The sequence below is a fragment of the Amblyomma americanum genome, chromosome 4, assembly GCF_052857255.1.
Source record: "Amblyomma americanum isolate KBUSLIRL-KWMA chromosome 4, ASM5285725v1, whole genome shotgun sequence".
Classification (NCBI taxonomy): domain Eukaryota; kingdom Metazoa; phylum Arthropoda; class Arachnida; order Ixodida; family Ixodidae; genus Amblyomma; species Amblyomma americanum.
Window position 1 is genome coordinate 95,973,866 of NC_135500.1, and position 24,769 is coordinate 95,998,634.

At 45.3% G+C, this 24,769-nt stretch overlaps 1 long non-coding RNA gene across 1 annotated transcript in view; it reads right to left on the minus strand.

Moving 5' to 3' along the window:
• Positions 1-813: 813 nt before the first annotated feature.
• Positions 814-24,769, minus strand: part of LOC144130266 (uncharacterized) — a 98,124-nt gene continuing 74,168 nt past the window's right edge. Inside the window, exon 3 of the long non-coding RNA XR_013314036.1 lies at positions 814-871. This is a non-coding gene — a long non-coding RNA (uncharacterized LOC144130266). The remainder of the gene's footprint in view (positions 872-24,769) is intronic.

Below are 24,769 nucleotides of genomic sequence, written 5' to 3' on the forward strand. Positions count from 1 at the left end.
CAAGAAACCATGTAGAATTTCACCTCATATGTGCTTTCGTTTCTGTACACGATAACCTGCAAACCTTTCTAAAACATTCTGCAAATTAATAGGAAAAGAAAAGTAATGCTTACACTCGCAGTTGTAACAAGTCATCATCATCATCATCATCATCATCAGCCTTACTACACCCACTGCAGAGCAAAGGCCTCTCCCATGTCTCTCCAATTAACCCTATCCTTTGCCAGCTGCATCCACCCTTTGCCTGCAAACTTCTTAATCTCATCCGCCCACCTAACCTTCTGCCGCCCCCTGCTACGCTTGCCTTCTCTTGGAATCCACTTGGAATCCAAGCCACTTGTTACAGAGTTCTAACAAGTGGCTTGTACCATACAGACGCACTAAATAATTTCGTTAATCCCTAAAATACCAGCTTCCGTTTCTACTTAATCAATGTGAAAAGAGGGGAATAAGATTTGAAACAATTACCGGAAAGAAATTGCGAGATTATTTTGTAAGCCGTCAGAACACTCACGTTAACAGCCATGCTCTTTTGCAGCAGTAAATAATTACTTTTCTGGCTTTATTTATCTGTTATCCAACGCACCTTATATTATGTAGCTTTTGATCCCAATTATATAGTGTAATTGAAGTTTTTGTTATTCGCATTTAGAGGTGTAAATTCTTGCCAGCGAGAATTTTCACTTAGGCGGCTCTTTCGTAAATTGCCTTTCCAATGTTTGTGTCATTGTGGATTGATTTGTTGGGATGGTGGATCTTCAAAGTACCAAAGGTATCGTGTATTTGGTAAACGATTAGACAATGCGAAATCACGTTGTTGTTTGTGATGTGACTGCTGCCGCCATGTATGGGCCTCTGTCCACTCTTCAAGCTGTCAAAAAGGTTTTTTCGCTCGTCATTATATCTTGACCTCGAGTTCAAAAAATAATATATATCTAATCTACTCTCGCATTCCTGATGGCAGGCGAGCAACACTGCATTAAAGTACTGGAGGGGACACTTAAGCTCTGCCTTAAGGGTATGGCACGATACCATTAATGCGTTTCATGCCCATGTATGTGCAATTGGTTTGGTTTGGTTTATGGGGGTTTAACGTCCCAAAGCGACTCAGGCTATGAGAGACGCCGTAGTGAAGGGCTCCGGGAATTTGGACCACCTGGGGTTTTTTAACGTGCACTGACGCCGCGAAGTACACGGACCTCTTGAATTTCGCCTCAATCAAAATTAGACCGCCGCGGCCGGGATCGAACCCACTTCTTTCGGGCCAGCAGCCGAGTGCCATAACCATTCGGCCACCGCAGCGGCTGGTATGTGCAAATGGTAATTATCGACTTTGCAGGATGCAGGACGTCAAAATAAATTAAGTTGTGCCATTCTGCTGCAACATTATTCGTCAGGAAAAAAGCGCTGTTGTCGAAAGCATCGTAATATTAAACAAAACCGAACCATAGTTACAAGAGAATGCCCGGAAACGAAATCCGGTTTTACGTTTAAATCCTCCACGAAGAGCTAAATTAGACTGAAAGCGCAATTCGGCCTACGACGTTTTTTTTTTTTCACACGCTTGCGCCTTTACTTAGAATATTTTCTTTCTTTTTTTTTGTTAGTATTGGGAGCGCGCTTTTACAAAGGTAGCTCTACTTGGTTCGACTATACTTTTTAAATAGGATCATTGTTTATCACCACCGGTACGCGATATCTTTTTCTGTCCGCAGGGCTGTGCAAAAGTTATGTGCCTTTTGTTCTCTGGAAGTTGCTGGATTGTTCGCCAAAGATTCTGATCACGGGCTGCCGGCTCTGCGACGTTAGGGATTGTTACCTGCAGTGAAAAGAGGTTCCTTGGATAGAAACCAGGCTAGTTGGTGCGTGATTCTTGGCAAAACAGCACGCACGGTAACAGGACACACACAAGAAGACACAGACACATCGCTAACAACTGAGGAGTTTATTGCTTTGCTTGCAATAAATACAGGAAGCATCATTCAAAATGCAGAGGAGGAAAGTCATGTAATCGTCATTTTGTCACATCAGTCGTGATTATTTATCCAGAGGGTCAGTTTATTTTTTTCTTTAACATAAGTTATGATGTGTTTACACAGGTTGAACGATTCCGATGTGTGATGTACACACCTTGTATATCTCGCGAATGAGTGTCGATTATATTTCCTCAGTAGTTAACATCGCCGAAAGTGTGGAGTATACATACACATTGAGACAGGATATGGCAGCAACATGGAAAGGGGCACCGCAAAAGAAATGGAGACGAAGATGTAGAAACATGGCCGACAGGACAAGCGCTTGTCCTGTCGTCCATTGGAGGACAAGGGAGCACAGCACACGGGTGTTTTTGTATTTCGCTTCATCGAAATGCGGCCACCGCTGCCAGCATCTGTCCCGTGACCTTGGGTTCGACAACCGAAACCAAAAGCCACTGGGCCATTGTGGCGAGTCTTTCAATCTTGCGTCAGCCTGCTGTTCTGCTTCTCGTCACCATTGGAGACAATAACAAATGCTGCCCTCAATTCTGCTTTAATCTACGTAGTCGCAGGTTTCTAACGCTGCAAACATATTTGTACTTTAAGCGTATCTATATTATTGCACCCACTCCAAAACAAACATATAGTTGTCAAAGATTCATACACTCTTGAAGAAAAGGCGATGTATCCTTTTCTCGGGACATTTGAACGAAAGGGGCCTTCACAGTCTCCAACCAGCACACTCGAACATTGTTGACGCCAATGTATGCCATGTAACGTCATTACGACGCTAAGGATTAGGTAGCCGGAACGTGGTTCGAACAAGACATACGGATGTAATGACTTAGCCGAACTGAACTTATAAGCAAGCGCACGCAAAGAAAACTAAGGAACACGGGCACCGCGCCCCGCAAACAGCAACAGAAAAGCAGCATTGCACACTATATACAATGAGCGTTTATCTCGTACTTTCTCCGAACTTGTAGACAGTGATATACCACGCGAACGAAGATCAGGCGGCCTTCAGGAAGCGTTCGTTTATTTATTTATTTATTTATTATTTATTTATTTATTTATCGATACTGCTGGCCGGAGCCCGTTACAGGGTGGTTGCAAGACAAGATATACAAGATACGAATGGTGGTGCAGTCAAGAACAGACCAAAAGGAACACATACACAAGAAAAGGCATAAAGCAAGAAGAAACAAAAGACAAAATACATCAGGGTGTCATCAGATTTTGCCGCAGCCGCTAGATGAGAGAGGTGAATTACGACCAGGAATATAGGATTTTAGTTGGACAAATTTCCATCAATAACGTAGTAGCCATGTATTCCAAGCCGAAGTAAATGAGGTTTCAATTAAAAGGTGCAGAAAGCGGCCAAGTTTCGTGAAAGGAAGTAAACATTGAGCACTTAAATTGTCTATAAATACCTTTAGAGAGTGTTCTTAATGGTCCAAGCTCTAAAAAAGCCTAAGAGCCCTTCTTGCCCCTAAACAAGATAAAGGTGATTTCTGCGAAGTGCACCCATAGCAAACAGGCATGAGTGCGTTCATTCAAAAGACACTTAACACAAAAATTTGCCGTGAATTGTTGGCGTTCTCGCTCTGGTAACGCTTTTTAGGTGCTAATCGGTTGAAAGTGTGTTGAGTGTTACAAACAAAAAATATTTGATGCCATGTAATAATTAGCGCACAATTATATTTTCTTGCCTGCGTATGGCTGTGCAGTCGCTGACGACGCTACTGACGGCGCTAACTTGCCTCGACATTGCTGGGAATGCGGTTGCTACTCGCTATTTTCCAATGGTAGTATTGTCGACAGAAGCAAGGCAAAAGTTGAGCGCGAAATCCTCGAAGCGTTCCTCATTAGTATTCAAGAAGATGATTGCATCAGCAGTCCTTCTATGTACCTCATGCAGAAGGAACTAAGCTTCCTTTCGCAACGGCGTTAGATCACAGTTTATCTTTAGATGTACATTGTTGTTAACTGAGCTGCGCAAACTTTTCCACTTTTTCTGGGAGACTGTTTTCTTCTATAAAGCACAGTTGCTAGTCCAGTCGTCGTGTGTGTGCCTCGTCTCATCGCTGTGTTCCGTCTTTTGACTGGTTTTACTCCTGAACATGTACCAACTGACCCAGATTTCAGCACTACTGTAACGCTAAGACAGGTCCTTAGCAAACGGCAAACTGCCAAGCATGCTTGATTTTAACCCGTAACATTTGTGGAAGGATATACCACAGATATCTTTCTCATCCTCACCCCACTTGACGCAAAGGTCGACCGTTCGCTCCACTCTGTACAGAAAGGAGTAACAAGGGAGTAACATGTCCTCTAGCGCGCACCCGTTTATAAAAGGAATACGCATAGGCGTATTCTTGTTTAGAGTGTACGCTATTGCGCGTAGCGAAACATACGAAGAAAAGGACAGCGTTAGCACCTTTCAAGTGGAAGGTACCAGTCAATTCACGAGGAAGTAGAAGATGATGAGGAAGAAGCCTGCTGAGAAGGCGAATCTTTCTTTGCCGGTGAAATTTTCCACTAGTGGTCGGTGAGGTGGTCTGCCAGAATGAAGGCGACTGTGGAGGCATTTATAGCAATAAATGCTTTTTAGTATTCAAACAGTGGGCTCCTCCTACGTCGAGGCCTTAGGCCCCACTCAGCCAGTAGCAAGGCTTCTCCATGTTCCGAAGTGCGATAGCGTCGTGTCTGTTCACGCAGAAATTTGATTGAATTTCTCAGCGGATCCGCCCGAATCGTATATTCTAATGCCAAAAAATTCCCTCTACCGCAGTTCGAGACACTTCCTTGTAGAAGAATGCAAACTCGCGAATCTTTTTAGATGATCCGGCTATGAGCGATTTAAGACGACACGGACTCGCTTTGACAAAGTGTTCCGTTCACTTAGGCTTCACCTCAGCTGAAGACACCAACTACCGTGGCGTTTTACGAGGAATGTTAATCCACTCGAAACTTCAAACTTTCACGCTACGCCTTCGACGAGACGTAGTCCGTTGGTGTGCAACACATGCTCGTAGAGAGCTGAATGTACAAATGGGTTCGACTGCATATCAGGTGCCGGGGAAGCTATCGCAGGGGTAGTTGCGCTTACGTGAGTCCGCGCTGCGATTTCGGATGGGATGAGAATTTTTACTAGTGTGGTGCATTTGCAGGTGCTGCCTGAAGTACCAAGTCCGCCCTAACGCTATGGCAAGTTGAACCCTGAGAGGACAGTTTCACTCGCACGTGAGTTCTTTAATAGCAGATCTAGTACAGCACTGTTCTGCACATGAAGGGGCGCTGAAATTTTACATTTTTACACATACTGAGCCCCTAAGGGGCTGCGGTGGATAAATAAAAAAGTGCCTCACAACAAAGGACGTTATAGAATAATGCAAATATAAGGCGGTAGACGTGAACACGCGCTAAATGCACAGAGCGGTACTAATACGATCGCAAAGGAAAATTTATGAGAACTTCACATTGATTGACCCATCTAATCACACTCTTGAGGCATTTGGAGTCATTCTCTTTTGGCAGCATGTTCTGATGGAGTGGGGCACCAATACCTCAACATAAATCTCCATTTTGTAGTTTATATCATCTGAACAGGAATGAAGTTTGCATTAATCCTCGGACCAAAACCGTCTTTGTCAACAGTAACTAGGCAGGCTAGCCGCCGCAGTGGCTGAGTGGTTACGGCGCTCGGCTGCCGGCCCGAAAGACGCGGGTTCGATCCCGGCCGCGGCGGTCGAATTTCGACGGAGGCGAAATTCTAGAGGCCCGTGTACTGTGCGATGTCAGTGCGCGTTAAAGAACTCCAGGTGGTCGAAATCTCCGGAGCCCTTCACTACGGCGTCTCTCATAGCCCGAGTCGCTTTGGGACGTTAAACCCCCATAAACCAAGTAACTAGGCAGGCGTGAATGCCCCGGAAGCGGGAGCACGGCCGTGAGGTGGCATTGTGTTCCCTGGCGCTCGCTGGTGAGCGCTTGCTCCGAGATTACCGCTGACGACGCTGCTTTGCGCCGTCATGCTCGCTGCGTGGATGCTGCGTGGTGTTTATTATGGGTGGCGGTGTAAGAACAACGGAAAAGTAAAGTGTACCGAACATCGCGGAATTATTGCTTTCCCTGTTTTCGAACATGCCGTAACTCTTCGTGTCGTCATTTGCAAACATCAAGATAAATTTTCTAACTTTGTTTTCCAATATTTTTTTTTTGGCCACAGGTGAGATAAATGGCTCACATATTCTAATCGGAAGGACTTGGTGAGTTATACAAGGCGACACTATCATCTTATCGATAGCGACACTATCGACCCTATCGACACTATCGTCAACAACATCTAGCGCCTTTGCTCTGAACACATCACGGACACTGACTACGCGGACAAGGCAAAGATCATTATACTTTTGATGAACTTGCAGCGGTAAAATTCTTCGACTCATGTTTACGCCTTCTAGCACGTGCAAGTCAGTGTAATTTTTTCCGTAATCTAGTGTTTAACCTGCTGATGCTGTGAGATTTAAGTGGCGACAAGAGGTCATAATATCAGAATTTTTTTCGTTTTCCGAAAGGGATGAATTTGCCAGCGTGTTCAAAATTTTCCATTCGATAATTTAGCAGAAAACCGGATCAGGTCGAACGTTGGTTATTTTATCGCTGATTATATTGACTTGCAGCTGCTTTTTTGGTTCAAGGTGGCATGGAACGGCGGGAAGCCGGCCACGAGCTTCTCGGAAGTCAAGGTAGGAGGCAAGCTGAAATGGTCGACGAACAATATTCAGGGTGCAAGCGCTGCTGCAAGCACTGCATGTGTTGCCACCAGACAGGAAGCACTTGACAAGGACCAGCATATGGTCTTGGATGCATAGGCGGAGGTTCACACTTTGGTGAGTTCACATAAACAAGCGATATAGTAGTTTGAGAATATGGCACATCAGTTTTCGGCAGCTATTTACCACGGTTGCTGTAGGATCATAGTTTACCGTAGTGTGGTGTGCAAAAGGTTAACGTGCCATTTGTTGCGAAAATTCTAATGCCAATGCTCCCGAGACCGAAGTGTGTTGCATGCTCGATGAGATGAAGTGAGTGCGTGAATTTCCTCGCTTTAGGACAAGGCCTATAGCCGCATTCTTCCAGGAAACCTTGACTCGCGAGAGCCATGAGTTATAACCATCTCTGAGCCTGACTGTGGACCCGCGCCCTCTTTGTATAAGGATTTCTAAACCTGGCAGCTTTTGCGATATCTATTTTACACACGCCATTCGCAATTCGCTTTGGAATCCTTTCCATCTGCGTAAGAAAATGAAATACAGCAAATTGCTACAGAAATTCTGAAAAAAAATTTATACGAAGTTATGCAGCATAATGCGAGATAAGTTATAAGACATTCACATACTTTTGGAAAGATTGCATATGAGACTTTGCTGTAGAGTTCTCTCTTAAATATGAAGCTGACCATACGTGCGCTGCTTTTATTTCCTCGAGGCAGCATATAATTTTCACTACAGTGTAAGCTAAACAACTGACCATCCAGTGATAAATGAAATACCCCTGAATTTTGACGGAGGTTAGTGACAAATTTCAAAACACGCCCATGAGATGGCCGCTTACAAAGCAAATCAACCGTCGTCTGTCGCTTTCGCCATTTCACAGCCACAAAGCAGTGTGATCGTGTGACCCAGTCGGGGCACTCGCCATCAGCAGAGTGGCCAGGGCCTTTGCCGTCCTAACGCACCATCGCGTGGTCGTTCAGGGCTGTGTCAAGGTTTGTTTAATGCACCTTCCCCAATAAAAAGATTGCGGCTACAGACTAAGTGTTCTGTTGAGCACCCACAATCCGGCTGCTAGCCATTTACAAATTCATATGCTTAAAGAGGAACACATTTATTGGGGAGAACAGCTAGTGCACGCTTTTTCATTTAGCCTTGTGTCAGCACTGTAACCGTGTCTGGCAAGTTGCCAAAACATATACAGAGCTAATATCGGCTGAAAAGCATCTGGCTCTTCCTTTCATCCTCGCTGCATGATTTACAGCATTTGTCTGCTATATTAATATGTGCGCAGGATCTAAACCAGTCTAAGGACGGAGAAAAAACGAGTTCATCTCCCCAACAACATCCGAAAGTATGGGCCGCTAAGGAGGAAAGTTCTGAAAAGACTACGGAAGCGAAAAAACCCTAGAAAGGTTACTAAAAGGGATGCATTGAAGATGTTTAGTAAAACCGTGAGCTCCGAGCTTTACAAACTTTTAGCTGGTCAAGTGCGTGTGCAGAGACGCAAGAACCAAGAAAGAAAGCGGTCTCGAAAAGTGAAGGAGTTTGGTTTGAATGATTATTCTCATAGCCCTAAAGGCTACGGCTTAATTTCCAATGTTCTCGTGCTGCCAACCCCAAGGTCAATCAAATATTGCCTTTACAGAGTGCCAGTGATCAATTCCTTGCGTAACACGCGTTCTTAAACGACACAGTTAAAGATTCGTCGCAAAAAGATAAAGTAGGAGCAATTATGTTCGCGGAAATCAGCCTGCGTCTTAATTTTCAGTACGATGTGAAAAACGACGTTTTCATTGGTTTTTATGATAACGCAGCATTCGTTGCTCTTCTTTCTGGCATTTCAAGAGCATCGATGCAGCCGTTAGCGTAAGCAGTTGCCAAAACGAAGCTATATGCAGAAAACACATCTTCTGCTAACTTTAATCGAAACACTGCATGAAAATGAGATGATCTTCAGGGCTGTGGTCAGCGACCAGGATACGAGCAATGTAATATCATTTAAAAGTTGCAGATCACACCTCAGAAACCACTTTGTTGATGAAAATAAGGGGAATACAGTATATTTGTTTTTCGATGCCCTGCACATGATCAAATGGACAAGGAGAAAACTTCGTGCGCCTCACAGACTTTTTATTACCACTTCGGAAGGTTCACACACTGCAGATTGACAACACATCTAAATTATATGAATCAGGGCACAAGCTGAGGCCTCGACTAACCAGAAAATTAACTGACGATCACATTTGTATGAGGCCAATAAACAACATGAAGGTTGAATTTGCCCCGCTAGTCTTAACTGACACGGTTTCGGTGGCGGTGTTGCTCTTAATATATGTCGGTGCTTTGCCTGAGGAAGCCAAGCGCACCGCAGTCTTCATTGCCACTATGGACCAGGTGTTGGACTGTCTGAATAGTAAGACCAGATCTCCAGAGAATGGCAAGAAAAACTATGTCGTCAGCGACACTTCTGAACACCTGGAGTTCTTGCGTGAGACAGCCGAATACATCTAATACCCAGTGGAAATTGGACAGTCTTAGGCCGCCGCATACAATTCAGTTATGGCTTGTGACTATCCGTGCCTTCATGCTGCTGTGGGAGGACCTCTCGCAAATTTTGAATTCACGAACCTCCTGACCTGCCGTTAGCAGCAGAACCACATTAAGAACCTTTTTGCCGCCATACGATTGAAGCATGGCTGTAACAAGCATCCGAATAGGTTTCAGTTCTTTGTGGAACTCAAACACATTAATGTTGGGAAACTGTCTGCCCTGACGCCTCATGGAAACTGCGAGATTCGCGATTCTCATATACTGCATTGCCTGTTAGAGAAGTCTTGTCTGTCGCCGAGGAGCCGCAGGTGTCGTCCAGGTTTTTTAGACGCCGGCTGAATTCTTCCTGACATCGTTGAGGAGAACGTCAATGTACGCCTTTGCAGGCTACTTCGCGGGGAAATTTTCAAACAGCCGTCTTCCTAACTGTGTGTGCAGGCGGCTACTTTGAAACGTGGACGCTACAATTATAGGCGAACATCAAATACTTTACGCCTCAGAGTCACGGAGAGCCTGAGCACACGTATGGTGACATAAATCCTACAAAATATATTTCGGAGGCAGTAAAAGGCACAGAGAAAAAGTTTTCAGAGCATATCGGCGTTCTTGCGCATTTAAGACTCGTTGCAAGCATACTTAAGGAGAAGCTTAAAGGAAGCTTTATCAGCAGACTTTTTTGCAGCGAGAATTTCGGCATCGAATTCCTACGGCAATTCTGCCGACGGCGGTTGCACTGCTACTAAAAGACGTGAATACCATGCTGACGAAAGCACGCGACAGGAAATCAGTGAGAAAGAGAGAGGCGCAGAAAGTCGCAGAAGCGCTTGGTGCGTGTTCGGCATAGGTATAACCAATACACATATGCAAAGAGCCTTGTACTTTGTTTTTTTCTTTTCTTTGGAGACATTTTGTGAAAAGCTGCGCGCGTGGCGTTTTTGTCGCTTATGTGAAGTGGAGTTTTTTTTAATCTATAATTAATCGCACTTCCGAAAACATTTTCCACGCTTCTCTGAAGCATATCTTTGTTGGAACCTTTTCTTGCATTGCGCGTCTAAAACTTTATGTACAGCATTTAGAGTAACCTAACATGCAAGAAAACCTCGCCTTTAGTTAGGCTCAAGCCCATGCTCTCTCATAAAGTGCGGCCAAGAAAACAGCGAACTCATCAAAGCACGATCTCGTTTTCAGAATTTGCCTGCAATTCAGCCGCTGCGCCATAACCGCATGACATACGTTGTTCCCAGCCGCTGTGGGGATTAATGTAATGCCACGTCAGGGCTCTTTTTTCCAACCTTATATGGTATACACTTGAAGTACATACTCTGCTTGTAAAGGTTGAACACTTTGAAGTGAATAAAGCACGAAATGCAACGCCTTTGAGGCTCTTCTTTTCTGGTTGAGCCACCCGCCGCAGTGGCTCAGTGGTTAGGGCGCTCGACTACTGGTCCGGAGTTCCCGTGTTCGAACCCGACCTTAGGCAAAACGCTAAGGGGCCCGTGTGCTGTGCGATGTCAGCGCACGTTAAAGATCCCCAGGTGGTCGAAATTATTCCGGAGCCCTCCACTACGGCACCTCTCTCTTCCTTTGTTCGTTCACTCCCTCCTTTATCCCTTCCCTTACGGCGCGGTTCAGGTGTCCAACGATATATGAGACAGATACTGCGCCATTTCTTTTCCCCCAAAACCAATTATTATTATTATTCTGGTTGAGTGAGGTACACCATGGTTTCTCCGTTTGCGTTTCCTCTTCGATGTTTATGCATGCGCATTCATATACCGCTATGTCCAGCACTTTGAACAGCCTTGTTGCTTTGCTAACTGCTTAGTGTTATGGGCGGGTAGATTTGGAGCTGATGCTCCCCAGTCGGCACTGCCTGGGCATTCAGAAGTGTATATTGTGCATATTGTCACGTCGTGCTAGCGGCAGTCGAAGCAGAAATGAAGGCAGCCAAAAGTTATTCTAAAAGAAAACTGTTTATTGGGGCTGACTTGCGCCCACTATAGACTGCATGACTGGGCGGCGGCGAAAGCAACAAGCGTGCTCGGCGGTCGTCGAAAAGAATCCCCGCTGCTCTCAGCCTTGCTCAGTTCAAAGCTAATAGTGAAATTTCGAGATAAAGCGGGCAAAGTTACTAGAACATTCGGGAGCAAGGTAGAATCGACTCCCCTTGGACGCGATCAATCGATATAAATCTATCTGGTCGCGTCCTGCATTCACAAACAAAGTCGGCAGCTTTGAAGAAGGAGCAAACAAACACTACAAAGATTCGGGGTATTATAGTGTCAACATAGTTGTATGCATTGAGAACTCGCGTAATGACGAACACAAAAATTTTATTGAAGTAAATTCAAGTGTTCATGAGTCAGGTGGTCGGCTTCGAGCTGACGCTGATCGTGCAGATTGTGGCTGGACGGGGCAGCCTTCCACTGCTCGTGATATGTGTGGTGTTTGTTGTGGTGGTGGTTTTTCCGTGCATCCCTATTAAATACGGAGAGCGTCGGCCGACTCCGCACCAGGGACAATCGTTTGGGATAAGCCAATAATGCAAAATTAAAATGGAAAAAGCGGAATGCTTAATCGAAATTTTCTCTACCCACGTTTCCTTGTCTACGTGTTCACTTTTATGTATTCCTGCGAATTCATTTTATCTTCCATTACTGTCTTGATTTTGACGTACGCCGAGTTATAAAGCAGGCTCCTCGTTAGCCAACATTTTACTGATGTGTTCTGTTACTGGCCAAATATAGCTAAGTGGCTGGATTTCACGCACCTATGCATGATCTTATCAAATGTCAGAAACATTTGTCATGCGGATATGTTGAATTGATGGGAGCGTTTTGGGCTTTTATACACTATTAAAAAGAGCAAAAGAAATTTACGGAGTCGCTGTGCCTTCAGTCACCATTAAAGTGCAGTTTGCTTTGTTTCCGACTAAGGGTTCATTGTTAGGAGGAGGTGTTGTGCTTCAATCTGCCACTTTGTAGTTTCGGCTCAGCCGGCTTCCTGGGTGCAGCCTGCTTCTTCGCATGCTCGCATTTCCCCCTTTATCATGGCTCCTGCCATACGAGAAGCGGCTTTCCCACAAAGTTTGGAGCATAACTGCGGCCCTTCACGCAACTCTGCAACCTGCGGAAGCACATACAGGATCACGAATCACCGCCACTCACTACGGCCTTCTAGTGAGCTATAGTGGAAACTCAGCGTGTCATTATCGAAGCTCGTCAATAAGGGTGATCTGCCTAAAGACACTTCAGTTGATTTCCGTGTAGAACTTGAAGGCTTATCGAAGTCGTCATTTGCTTTAGTATCAAAAATGAGCTTCATTTTAGTCTCAGCAGATTTTTTTTGCAAAGAAGCTGCAGTAGATACAAAGCAACCCCGTTTATATGCGGTTATCTGGTCAGGGGTATTATTGGTCAAGCTCATTTCGAAATATTCGATGATTAATTCTTACATACCCTAATAAGCTTATAGAGCTTCATCACGTTAATTAAGTGACACGCCCTACACAGAACGCATGCACTGTTTTGTTCGCGCCGCCACCAAAGAAATCCCAATACGCGGCCGACCCCGCCACCAGGGGAGTGTGCACGCTACATGCCGCTTTGACGCGTCGCAAACATCCGCCACATCCTTCGCGACTTCGAAACACTGAAAGACAACTTTGAGCTGTGTACATCCGAAAGTCTCAACCGAGCTGTGCACATCCGGAGGTGAAGAGAAAGGCGCTTATTTTCTCTTTTTTATTTATAGCTGCCCCGTCCCGAGCCTTCACTTCAGCCCGTCACACCAGAGATGTCGAATCGACAGACTTCACATTCACTACGCGAAGGGTAGCCGACAAAAGGAAACACACTGCATCCGGACGTCTAGTCTTTTACGCGTGGATCCGTTCATTAATGTTTCCGGCTGGCGAGAGCTTCAACGCCAGAGTGATGGAACGCTTGCTCAAGACAAGCATTGTTCGCGGAAAAAGATGTTTGCACAAGAACACCTTGTGACCCGCGAATCACTGCGAGTTTTTTTCGTCTTTTCCGCTCTCTGATCAGGAGGTAGGTGAGGCAGCGTGATGCAACTTTATGTGGAAGCCAAAACTCGCTTTGGCGGGAAGATCATATCAGCAGCGGTCGGGCAAGAGCTGCCACCTGCTGTAGGAGCGTCAGCCTTATTTAGGGTTTCATAGGGCTTAAAGACTCAAAGCGATTGACTGTATGAGGGACGCCGTACTGGGGGGAACCAGATAATTTTGACCACCAGGAGTTCCTTAACGTGCACTGACATTGTAAAATGAACGGGCCTCTAGCATTTCGCCTGCATCGAAACGCGACCGCGACGGCCGGTATCGAACCAACGTCTTTTGGGCCAGCAGCCGAGCACCGTAATCACTTAGCCACTGCGGTGACCTCGCGTGAGACATCTTGAGCAGTGCAGTGTTCGCTAAAGTGGAGAAAGCGCATGAATAAATCTGCAGTGGCCACAGTAAAGAAAAGAATGTTCGCAGTATGGGAGGTAAATGCACACTGTGACATCTTTAACTGTTGGCCTGTAGTGACGCTTGTATAACTTACCTGAAAGCAGGTGTCGAAAGCAAATTACGGCACAATGAATAATTCAAAGAATGCACGCTCTCTCACATAATGCTAATAAACAAGTATGCCAACAACTTTAAATTTATAAGATGGCTTAGGAAGAAACTTTCCCGGCCACCTTATGGTAATCAAGTGCAAAAAATGGTTGTACCACATCTTTTTCTCTTACAATATTGTCAACTTCCTTCTTGCTTAGGCAACATTCTAAAAGGGAAACAGAAAAGAAGGTGCAGTTCATATTAGAGAAAATATACCGCAATGCATTGCATTTAAACGAAGAAAATAAAAATAGAGAACCGGAGGCAACTGTTGTTCCAAATTTCTTAAGGAACAAAGTGCGAAAATGTACTAGAACCTGCCAAAATATGCTGGACACATTTTCGTGCACATTCATCGCCCATTGTTCGTTTCCCAAGGTTTAGTGCCGAGAAAGGAAGCCAAAATTTTTGCTCTCCTTTCTCGCGTGCAAACGCGGAAGAGCCCATTTAAAACCGCAGAAAAACATACGTCTTGCATTGCCTTTCTTTAACACGAGGGTGGTGTATCAGGTCTGAATCTGCAGTGCCACCGTGCACAAAAATCGCTCTAAGTAGGCCAAGAATTGTAGTGCTACTTTTAGCGCGCACGAAAACGCTAGCAGTCGTTCTCGCTCGAGTTGATCCACGGTCCGGTATTTATGTGCGGGTCAGTACATATGCGTCGAGACGGGCTGCTGCGTTCGCGCTTCTATTAGGCCGTGAGAACGGGGAGGCTTTCCACACGCCTCGGTCACATGCGGGTGGGTACGCGCCTTAGTAATCAACACGCAGTGGGTCTGCATCTGCTGTGATGTGCGGATATCTAACAACGATCTGCGCCAGCGAACCGTGAACGTATAGTTGCGGTTTCTCAGGCAGACCATGGTGCGTCGGTATGGTCCAGGAAATCCGAACTAGAGGGTCAAGAAAGGGAACAGCAGAAAAAATAGAGAAAGAAGTCACGGATATAACGGTGCCGGAGGTTGGGGGACTCGAATCGCTCAAATTTTATTGAGTAAAGCGGGAATGAAGGAAAGAGTACAAAAGAGTAGAAATACCGGAACGTGTTCTGGCGACCTCGTCCACTGCCCGTGGGAAACCTGTGTTTCCCACAAGGCGCTGTGATTGTCCGACTTCGCTGCTCAAAGGTGCCAGAGACATATGCGCTGGTTGTTGGCCGGTAACAAATATAGCCCACTGTCGGACGAGAGCCGCTCACTTCTTTGGCAGGTATCATCAGTTTGGTGCGTCCACATTCACGCAAAAAAGAAATATGCGGGCGTGTAATCTCTACTCCTTCCTAAGAAATAACAGGTGACGGCGCCTGGGTGCCCCTCTGTGCATTCCTGAAAATTATGGGGCTCCTCTGTACTAGACCGGAACATAGGGAATGTTACCTTAGCCTACCCAAGTCTTGTGCCACTTTTTTCTGACTCACTGCTCACGCACACGACCTACATTTCACACTTAACTGAGAGGCACAAACAGGCCGCGTTTTATGCGAAAGGAGTCCTTCATTGCCCAAGATTAAAAGCCAATAGTCTAGAGCAGTGGGAAGCTCTCCAGACCGACTCCGACCAGAGGACATAGCTGATGCTCGTGTGAGGCCCAAGGCGGCGGCGGAAGTCAGTGGGATCCTGTACTAAGGAAGACCGGCCACCGAAGCTCTAATCTATATATCCTCTCACCCCCCACCCCCCTCCAAGCCCTAACACTTCCTTACTGAAATAAATGTGTTTGCTACTACTACTACTAATTACTGAATTTTTATAACGCGTTTGGCAAGGTGTGTCATGCTGCATTTTTTTCTTCCAACATGCTTGCGTAGTTTAGCCATTCCTATCAAAGCAATCCCGATAAGCAAACGAAAACAACATCAGTTCGCAATATACACGTGTTGGTTCTTTTGCGATTCAAGGACCTGTTTATAGGCCGTGATGTTTTTAATTCACATAATCGACTTGGTGACAAACGTATTTTCTACACTCAGTCGCTTTGTTGGTCACAGTGTAACTTCCGCGAGATATCCGCGAAATGTGGTGTTGCAGTCACTTGGGCCGGTTGGTGCACGGTCGAAAAGTAACACAAAACAGCGCGAAGGACCTGGCAAGAAAGGGGACGACTGACCGAGTAACTTTTCAGGTCCCCTACTTCGCGCCGTTTTCTGCTACTTTTTGAAAGTGCATAGTGATAGTCAAAGCTTTCCCGTGATCGCCCTGTGTGCGAAGAGAGGTGTGATCTAGAAGAGCAACGGGGCACCTGCGAGTCTGACACTGTGGACGGTGGGGCTGACTGGAAGGACATACACAGATCGTGAGGCTGCTGCATGTGCCGAAAATGCGGTCTATTTGTCCGACTTTGATGAGCCTTCATGGTGTTTCAGGAGCGCGCAAGACACAAGACCGCACTGCTCGGAGAATGTCGTGATCAGTAGCCAGGTACGCAGGGATAATGTTAAAAATGTGATGGTACTGCGTCGCCTCCGCAGCTCCTGCATGTCTCATTGGCGTTTTCGTTTCCGTCTTTCTTTCTCATTCCATTACTTCTTTCTTCCCGTCTTTCTTGCTTCCTTTCTTCGTTTCTTTCCTTCTTTTCCTCCCTTTCCCTCTTCATTTCCCTCTTTCTTCCTTGCTTTCTTCATGTCGTTTGCCATCCTTTCTTTCCTCCCTTCTTTCTTTCTTTCTTTCTTTCTTTCTTTCTTTCTTTCTCTCTTTCTTTCTTTCCTTCTTTCATTCTTTCTTTCTTTCGCTCTTTCCTTCAATTTTCTGCCTTTCCTACTTGCTTCCTTTTTTCTTTTCTTTTTGTCTCACTTTCTTCCGTCCTTCAATTCTGTCTTTGTTTCTTTTTATTCCTTCCTTTCTCTCTACCCTTGTTTCTTGATTTTTTCGTAAGCATCTTTAGGGCCCTTAAAAGCAGAACTTATAGGTAACGACACATAGGGAGTTAACTCTCGACTAACAGCGTGCCGAACCGGCTACATTACTACACAGTTTATTGCGGCAACCGGCCACCCTGACAGCGCTGCCATAAGTATAGGTGCTAACTGTGCCAGATTCATTTGCAATAAATATAAAAGATCTTACAGCCCGACAGAAATTATCAGGTACCTCGGCCTTGACGCACTTAAATCCAGACGTAATGAATGTCGATTAAGGTATCTATACCTAATGTACAATAAGCCGATCCTAATAAACAATTACAAATTCATTACAGCTAACACCCCGCGCGCAATTTGATAACGGTAAAATGATTCAACAGTATGCCACTCTGAATAACACGTATAAATCGTCATTTTTTCTTTGAACGATCAGTGACTGGAATAAATTACCCAAACATAATTTCGATAGCCCCAGTAACGATGCGTTTATTGCAAACTTGAAGAAAATGCATACATGATGTTTTTGTACTCCTGTGTATGATTTAATTTGCTTAAATTCATCCCGAGATGTGATGTAGTTGATGTTTCTTGTGTGGTGTAACTTTTACTGTATGTAATTGTTAGTGCTCTTTCCTGCTTGGAGTCGTGCGAATCTGCAGTATAGTTAAAATAAATAAATAAAAAGTCGTTTCAGGCCCTGCCATACCTGAGCAACTTTTCACACATTTTCGCGCAGTTATCTCATTTCCTCAAATCAAAACAGGCTCTTTTTTGTTATCCATTGAAGAACGTCGACCCTGTAATCAGTCAGGCACCATGCTTAATGATCACACCCTATCTGCAAGCATAACTTCTAGGGGCGTCGTGTCTTTGCAAACAAAAGATTTACAGCCGATTTAGCTTACTTGGTCAAATGCGAAGTATGTGCGCTAGGAAGCCTCGTTTCATTTCGCTTTCGGATCGAGGCTAGGTTTCCAAAGTGAGCCTTCAGGCATAGTTCGACAAAATTGGTGAGTGGGGACCTTAGTGGTAGCGCGCTATATAAATTTCGGACAACTCAACGCACGTCAAGAGGGCACTGCGGTAGTGGTGTGTTATGTATCCTATGCGCACGATTTGATGAAGGCGACGACATGCAGTGCACAGCGCTAGCGAATGGCACTTAACCTGGATGAGTTTTTTCGCTGTTAGGATCTGCACCAAACCCTGGCCAATCCCCCACCGTGGGTATGTGCCATCGTTTTTGAGGCAACAGCAACAACAACAACACGAGCGGGGATGGCCTGCATGGGCAGTTCTTTTATGCAACAAATAAAAAAAATTCAGGTGATAGCATAGTGCTCCCATGCAGTGGCCAGCAAAGCTGTTCTGTTTGCTCTGCCACAGGTTCTAATCCCAGGCGCAGTGCAATTGCGGCCATATTTATTTTATTTCCGCTGGTCCAGCTGTCTTCAGGCTCAGATTGCGAGATTGGAAGCATTAGTGCTAGCGCACTGAAACATTCATTTCGGTACGGTTAGCGTTCGAACACGTGTCCTATCGTTCCTCACCCAGAGACGTAGCCAAGAGGGGCCAAAGGGGCTGCCCCCCTCATTTACCGACTTTAAACAAAAGGCTGCCTCGGGCATGCCTCGAAAAGTTATCCTGGCTACGTGTTCGGTCTCGCACCAGCCTATCCTCTCACGATCAAAACAGTCCCATACGTGTGCGGCACGGCTTTCTCACCACCCTCAGCAGCCCAATGTTTTGCCCACAAGGTCGGTTACACGTGCGCCGATGACGTAGGCCGCTAGGGGTGCATTGATTTTCGCGTGAGTTCTGTTTCTTTTGCCTAAGAATAGCGCGGGACAGAGAGGCGAAGGAGCCTCTGACGCTCATGCAAGCGCCAGCTCCACGTCTGCGCATGTGGAAGGGGTTGTATATGAGAGGAGGAAAGGACCCTGCGCATAATTCCACATTTATCGCGCATCGATACGCGCGGTTGATGCTGCTTAGACACGCGGGAAGCGTGTAGCACTAATTCTGCTCTGTTCCAAACTTTCCTGTTTCTTCTTGCCCTGGAGACTGCAAATTGGACAACATTCGGTTCGTTCCCGGAAAGGAAGACTCGGAGAGCGACGCTAAGAATTCTTATAATCTACGACAACAGCCTGGCAAACTGACAAGCTCATTTCTACGCGAAACTGTATTTCTTAAACAATCATCAGATATTGACGAGGAGCTGCAGATAGGTTTAACCAAGATCCGGCTAGTTTTTGTTGCAGCCTGACAAGGAAGCCATCAAAGTACTTTGTCAGGCCTGTCGGTTTCTCCATCAAATGCACTAAAATCAGCGCAGGAGTACGAAGAACGAACATATATGTTCGGATCTTGGTTTTGCAAAGAAGACGGGGATATCAGTGGTTGCGCACAAAGTACTTGATCCTAATATTTACGTTTCCCTAATTTAGTCCTAAATCGAGCAGAAAAACAACGTGTTTAATGCGAGTTAAAGCAGCTATTATGCACTCGCTTCTATTCACAACCTTGAGACAGGGTTTCGCAGTTTACTTTCCATATATCTACTACATTAGCGATCTCAAGAGATATCAAAGTCTATAACACTAGCAAAGGCACGAGAAAATTATTAGAACTGTTTTTCCCAAATGATTGCCAGGAACAAACAATGAGTGGACAGTTAATTCTACGAGTTATCAAAAATCTGGCACGTTCCCTCGCGCGCGCGCGCGTGAGTGTGTGCATAGGCCACAATAAAAACTTAGGGATTTAAGGTGTTGGCGGTGGAAGATGTTCATGTTATTGACTGACTGACTGACTGACTGACTGACTGACTGACTGACTGACTGACTGACTGACTGACTGACTGACTGACTGACTGACTGACTGACTGACTGACTGACTGACTGACTGACTGACTGACTGACTGACTGACTGACTGACTGACTGACTGACTGACTGACTGACTGACTGACTGACTGACCGACCGACCGACCGACCGACCGACCGATCGACTGACCAGCTGACTTACTGACTGATTTATTTATTTATTTTTACGTTAAATAAAGCACAGTGGATGTAAGGAATTACATAGTGTGTGCGGTCTATTGGATTCTGGATTAATTTCGATCAACCGGGCCTATTGAACGTGCGCCAAAATCTCACTAGACTAGCGTTTTTACATTTCCCCTCCATTTAGACTGCGCAGCCGACCTCAACAACCCCTCAACCCTCATGAGAATAATGTCATCACATGTTTTTAATTGTAAGTGAAGCTTCATTTTTAAAGCGCCGAGCGTCATGTGCTTTTCCAGAAGTGTATACTGCGAGGCACGCCCAAATACAATTTTATTTTATTTTTTTTTCATATTTTTTACTGGCTGCAGCTCCATTCGGAGCTAAAGCAGGAGTAAGAGGTGTACATAGAAAAGGTATACAAAAGATAAGTTATACAGTTCAATGAAACAAGCCAGAAAACACAAGAAATCAACAAAGCAGACATTTAGTTACAATTTAATGAGGTTCATCAAATTACTGAGTATAAGTCGCAATGACATCAATAAATACAGGTAAAAGAAGGGTGCGGAATGAGCCAGGGAGCATACTCCAAGCCTGGAAGGTATGAGGGAAAAAGCTGTATTTAAATGTATTGGTACGAGCATAATAAGAGAAGTTCATAGACATGTCTTTTGGTAGCGGGTTGAGCTAGAATAATATAGCTGGAACATGAATGTCGATAATGAGCATGTGTAACGCAATACAGAAATTTCAAGGATTCTAAATGGCGGCGCCTTGATAACGTATAGTTAATTGCAATGAAGGACGGGCGGAAGTTGGCGAAAAGTTGGCGGCAGCACTCTTGACAAATGAAGCGAACTGCTTTCTTTCTGAACGCTTTCGATCGTGGTAATGTCTTTCAATTTGTCAGGGTTCCATAGAACGCCGGCGTAATCAAGTATGGGGCGGATTAATGATTTATACATTAATAATACCACCGCTGTTGGAGCTTCACCTAAAGTACGTCTTAAATACCCTAGTTTAATTAAAATGCAGATGAAATTAATATGTTTCGAACAAGATAGGTTAGAAGTAAAAATAATACCTAAGTACCTATATTCTAACACCCCTTCTAGCGAAAATCTTTAGATGAATTGGTAAAGAAAGAGGGCGAAGAGCTGTTACAAAATCTCACGACTAACAATTTTCGAAAATTAATGCTAATTTGCCAGCCATTGCACCATTTGCGAATTCAATTAAGTGATTCGTTAAGACGATAATGATCATCGGCAGAATGAATGATAGAACACAATCGTCGGCATACTTCGAATTTTAGATCGGATATTGTAGCCATAGCTACATTATGGTAGCATTTCGAGCCTTTAGGTTGGCAGTGGCGGCGCCGCCACCCCGTGGCATCGCCGCCACGCTGTCAGGTGGTTGGCCACCAGGTGCGGTGCAGCTGCCGGCTGCGCGGCGCCGTAGCTAATCACGTGGTTCGTCACCTGGTTGGTCACGTGACCAGCAACGTGGTGCGGAGCAGCTGCTGCTGCCGGCGGCGCGGCGCTCAGCGAATCCGAGTTGCAACAGCTGTGCGCATGCGCCGTGTCAAGTGGGACGAAGATGAAGAAGGAAAGCCCAGCGAAACGGAGCGGCGAAAGAGATTTAGCAATTCACCTGAGCAAGTTCCACTCGGCCAGCTGTAGCTATCGCGTCACTCCAGGTTTAGCCAGAGGTAAACCACCGCCAATTTTTATTCTCCAGGTCATTAATGCAAAGCAAAAATAGCAATGATCCTAAGACGGAACCTTTAGGCACACCGGATGAGACCGGCTCCAAATAGGATTCGCCTGAATTGATTGACACGTCCTGAGAGCGGTCAGAAAGAAAATTAGATATCCAGTTTACCAAACACGGGTTTCTTAATATGAGGTTGAGCTTGAACAAAAGTTTAGAATGAATTACAGTATGAAACGTCTTAGAGAAATCAATAAATATTGCATCAACTTGATTACCACAAACTAAGTTAGAAGAAATATCATGAACAAATTCAGATATTTCGTTATTGCGCTATAACCTCGTCTATATACACGCTGAACACTAGATAAAATGTTTCCTGATTCTAAAAAATCTGTAATATGTTTGTGAATGATATGTTCCAACATTTTGTATGATGAGGATGTTAGCGATAGGGTCCTATAGTTGCAAAGAAGCTGTATGTCACCAGATTTCAACAAAGGGAACATTTTCGCCAACTTCCAAGACGCAGGAAGAGTACAAGAAGTAACGGTTGTATTGAATAAGCGGTGCTATATAGTGATCTGTTCATAGTGAATAACGAACCAAAAAATCCATAGGCATGCCGTTAGGGCCATCACATTCCTTAGGGTCCAAGGCTAAATTAAGATTTAAGACCCCCTCCAGATTAAGTTCGGTATTACTAATTGAAGGAGAAGTACTAGAAAACGACGGGAATATATGACCTAATGCAATAAAAGACCAGGAATAAAAGAGCAATGCGCAAGGCATCACATAATTGGGCAAGAGTTGGAGTAAATGTTCTGAGAAACAAAGCACTGAATGGATTTTGAGTGCTGCAAAATTATATTTCATAGCCTATGTCGCCTTTTATTTTTTTAGCAACCTTGGATTTGGCTGTTCAGCTCATTTGGTAAACCAGTTGGATACGCACCGCAATGATAGATCCGATGCACTGACGAATCAGTGAGCGTTAACTGACAACAGAGCATAAGAGCAGAATAAAGTTTTGTCTCATCCTCGCATATAAATAAAGAAGCCACAGGCACTGAGCAGACTAAATCAGCCGGTGTGTCGCGGAGAAGAAACCTGCAATTTTGATCCCAAATTTCGCTTACCTTTCTCTTCCGTTTCTATCCGCAAATACGGGTAGTACCGTTTTCGCCAAAAGTAGCCAGGCTGCCCGGTTTCCTTCTCAGTTGTATAGCGGAACACTTCTCGCACCCAGCAAGCTGTAAACCACTGTGAGGTCAGGAGAACCCTTTTCTTCACCTTCCAATACCTTTCGGTTTTTAGGGACGCCGTAGGGACTCCGCTAGATGAGGGAGGAGCAAACCATACAGCCTGGTTACTTTTGGCAAAGACTGTACCTATCCGGGACAGTCCAGAGGGCAGGTGTCCTGGGCTACCTGCCCGACTTTTGCACTGACGTCTTCTCAAGGCTTAATTAGCATTCCATGACGTTAGTGGAAAAGTTATCTAATTTGTTTTTTTTTCTGCTACTAACGAAGTGCTAGAGGAAAAACACACGCGCCCGCGCATCTTCCATATCAACGAGGAATAATTTCCGTGGCGCCCATTGACGCCAGTTCGCGCCGTATGCGCAACCGCATGCTTCTGAACGCGTGCCTAATGGCACACGTGGACGCAGTAAAACGCGCTGTGGATCCCAGCGGTTCCTACGTGACTTATTCGTTACGACCTCTCGAAGCCTCACGACGCCCGAAAAAAAAAGTGCGTTCGTGCGACTGCCGTTTCCTCCTCGCATCATCGGCGCGTGCCGCGAACGCGCGGACGTGCGGTGAATGAAGAGCCTTAGTCGATCGCGCCAACTCCGAACGAGCGCGCACAAGCTCCTCTTCCTCCTTTCTGGGCTGTCGGCGCGAGCCGCTTGCTCGGGTGTTAATTCGATAGGACGGTTTCGGATATGTTTTTTCCTCCCCTGAGACCTCACGCCGCCTGAAGCAACGGTCGTTGCTCAAGCATGCTGGCCAAGGACAGCAGAAGTGCTCGCTGTAACAGCTTTGATTCGTAGCACAGGAATTCACTGGCGCTTAACTGTAACTGTAGTGAACTGGGAAAAGTATAAAAGAAACACAATACAGGCCTTAAGAGGGGTTGAAATTCAGCCGGATGGTACATCTCGTGCGAAACAATAGCTAAAAATGGACTTAATACACGGAAGTAGCTTTCAAGAAGGCGCTGACTAGCGATAGCTTTATTGATATGAACAACGAACATGCATATAGGGGCACCACTATGAAAAATAAAAAAAGCTTAAGAAAGGCTGAAAAAGGAAATTTGCTGAGAGTTTTTTTGTGCAAAGAGGACCTCTATGAGTCAAGTTTGTGGCAGGGGCATAGACACGGACGTGCCTGTCCGCTATCCTCGATCGCCACTGACTCAATTACTTTGTGAATTAGTTTGAAAGCGTTTTCTAGTCCTACTTGGCACTACTGATCATCGCTACTGAGGGAAATCTTGCCAGATGAGATTCTATTGAGCGCCACGGCGTATTCACTGGCTCTGTCGTTGACATATCGGCTGCTCTGGCCGACGTGTCCTTGCCTACACAGAAACGGAATGCTTTAGATCCCGACTTGCCGACACGCAGTGTATTGAATCGTGCGGTTCTTCGAGCACGTGTAACTCTTGGTGTCTTCGCTCGCTCAAAGCCACATTCAGTAACACTTATTCGGAGTGGAGCAAAGGGTGTAGACCCCAGGCTCAAGACTATCTCTAAGCTGTGTAATGCAGTATAGTATCACAACGTAACGGCTTCTTCAACGCAGAAATCCCTTATCTCACGTTCGCCTCAACAACAATGCCCCCAAAACCGGATGATTAGTAATCTCGACCTGTCATGTTGGAATTATACACGCGAAGCGTACGTTGTCGCTATGAAGCCGGTCCGACAAAGATATACTTTCCGGTGACTGGTTGTGGTAGTATTCAGCTAAAACCAATATATCAAAGACTAAAATGTGCTGGTTATACGATCACTTTAATAGGCACCATGAGAGAGAGGGTACTACCGGAAATCAATAATCAGCACGAAAGCTACAGCCTGGTCGTCGACGTCAACGGGGAGGATTGAAAGAAGCATTATGTTGTGTTGCCATACGCGTCCGGCTTACACACAGCTTGACAGAAATTGTCTTGAAGAGCAACGTCGACGTCCTGTTCTCTGTTCTGAACAACAATTACTCTGTTTTTCTACATATTGCAA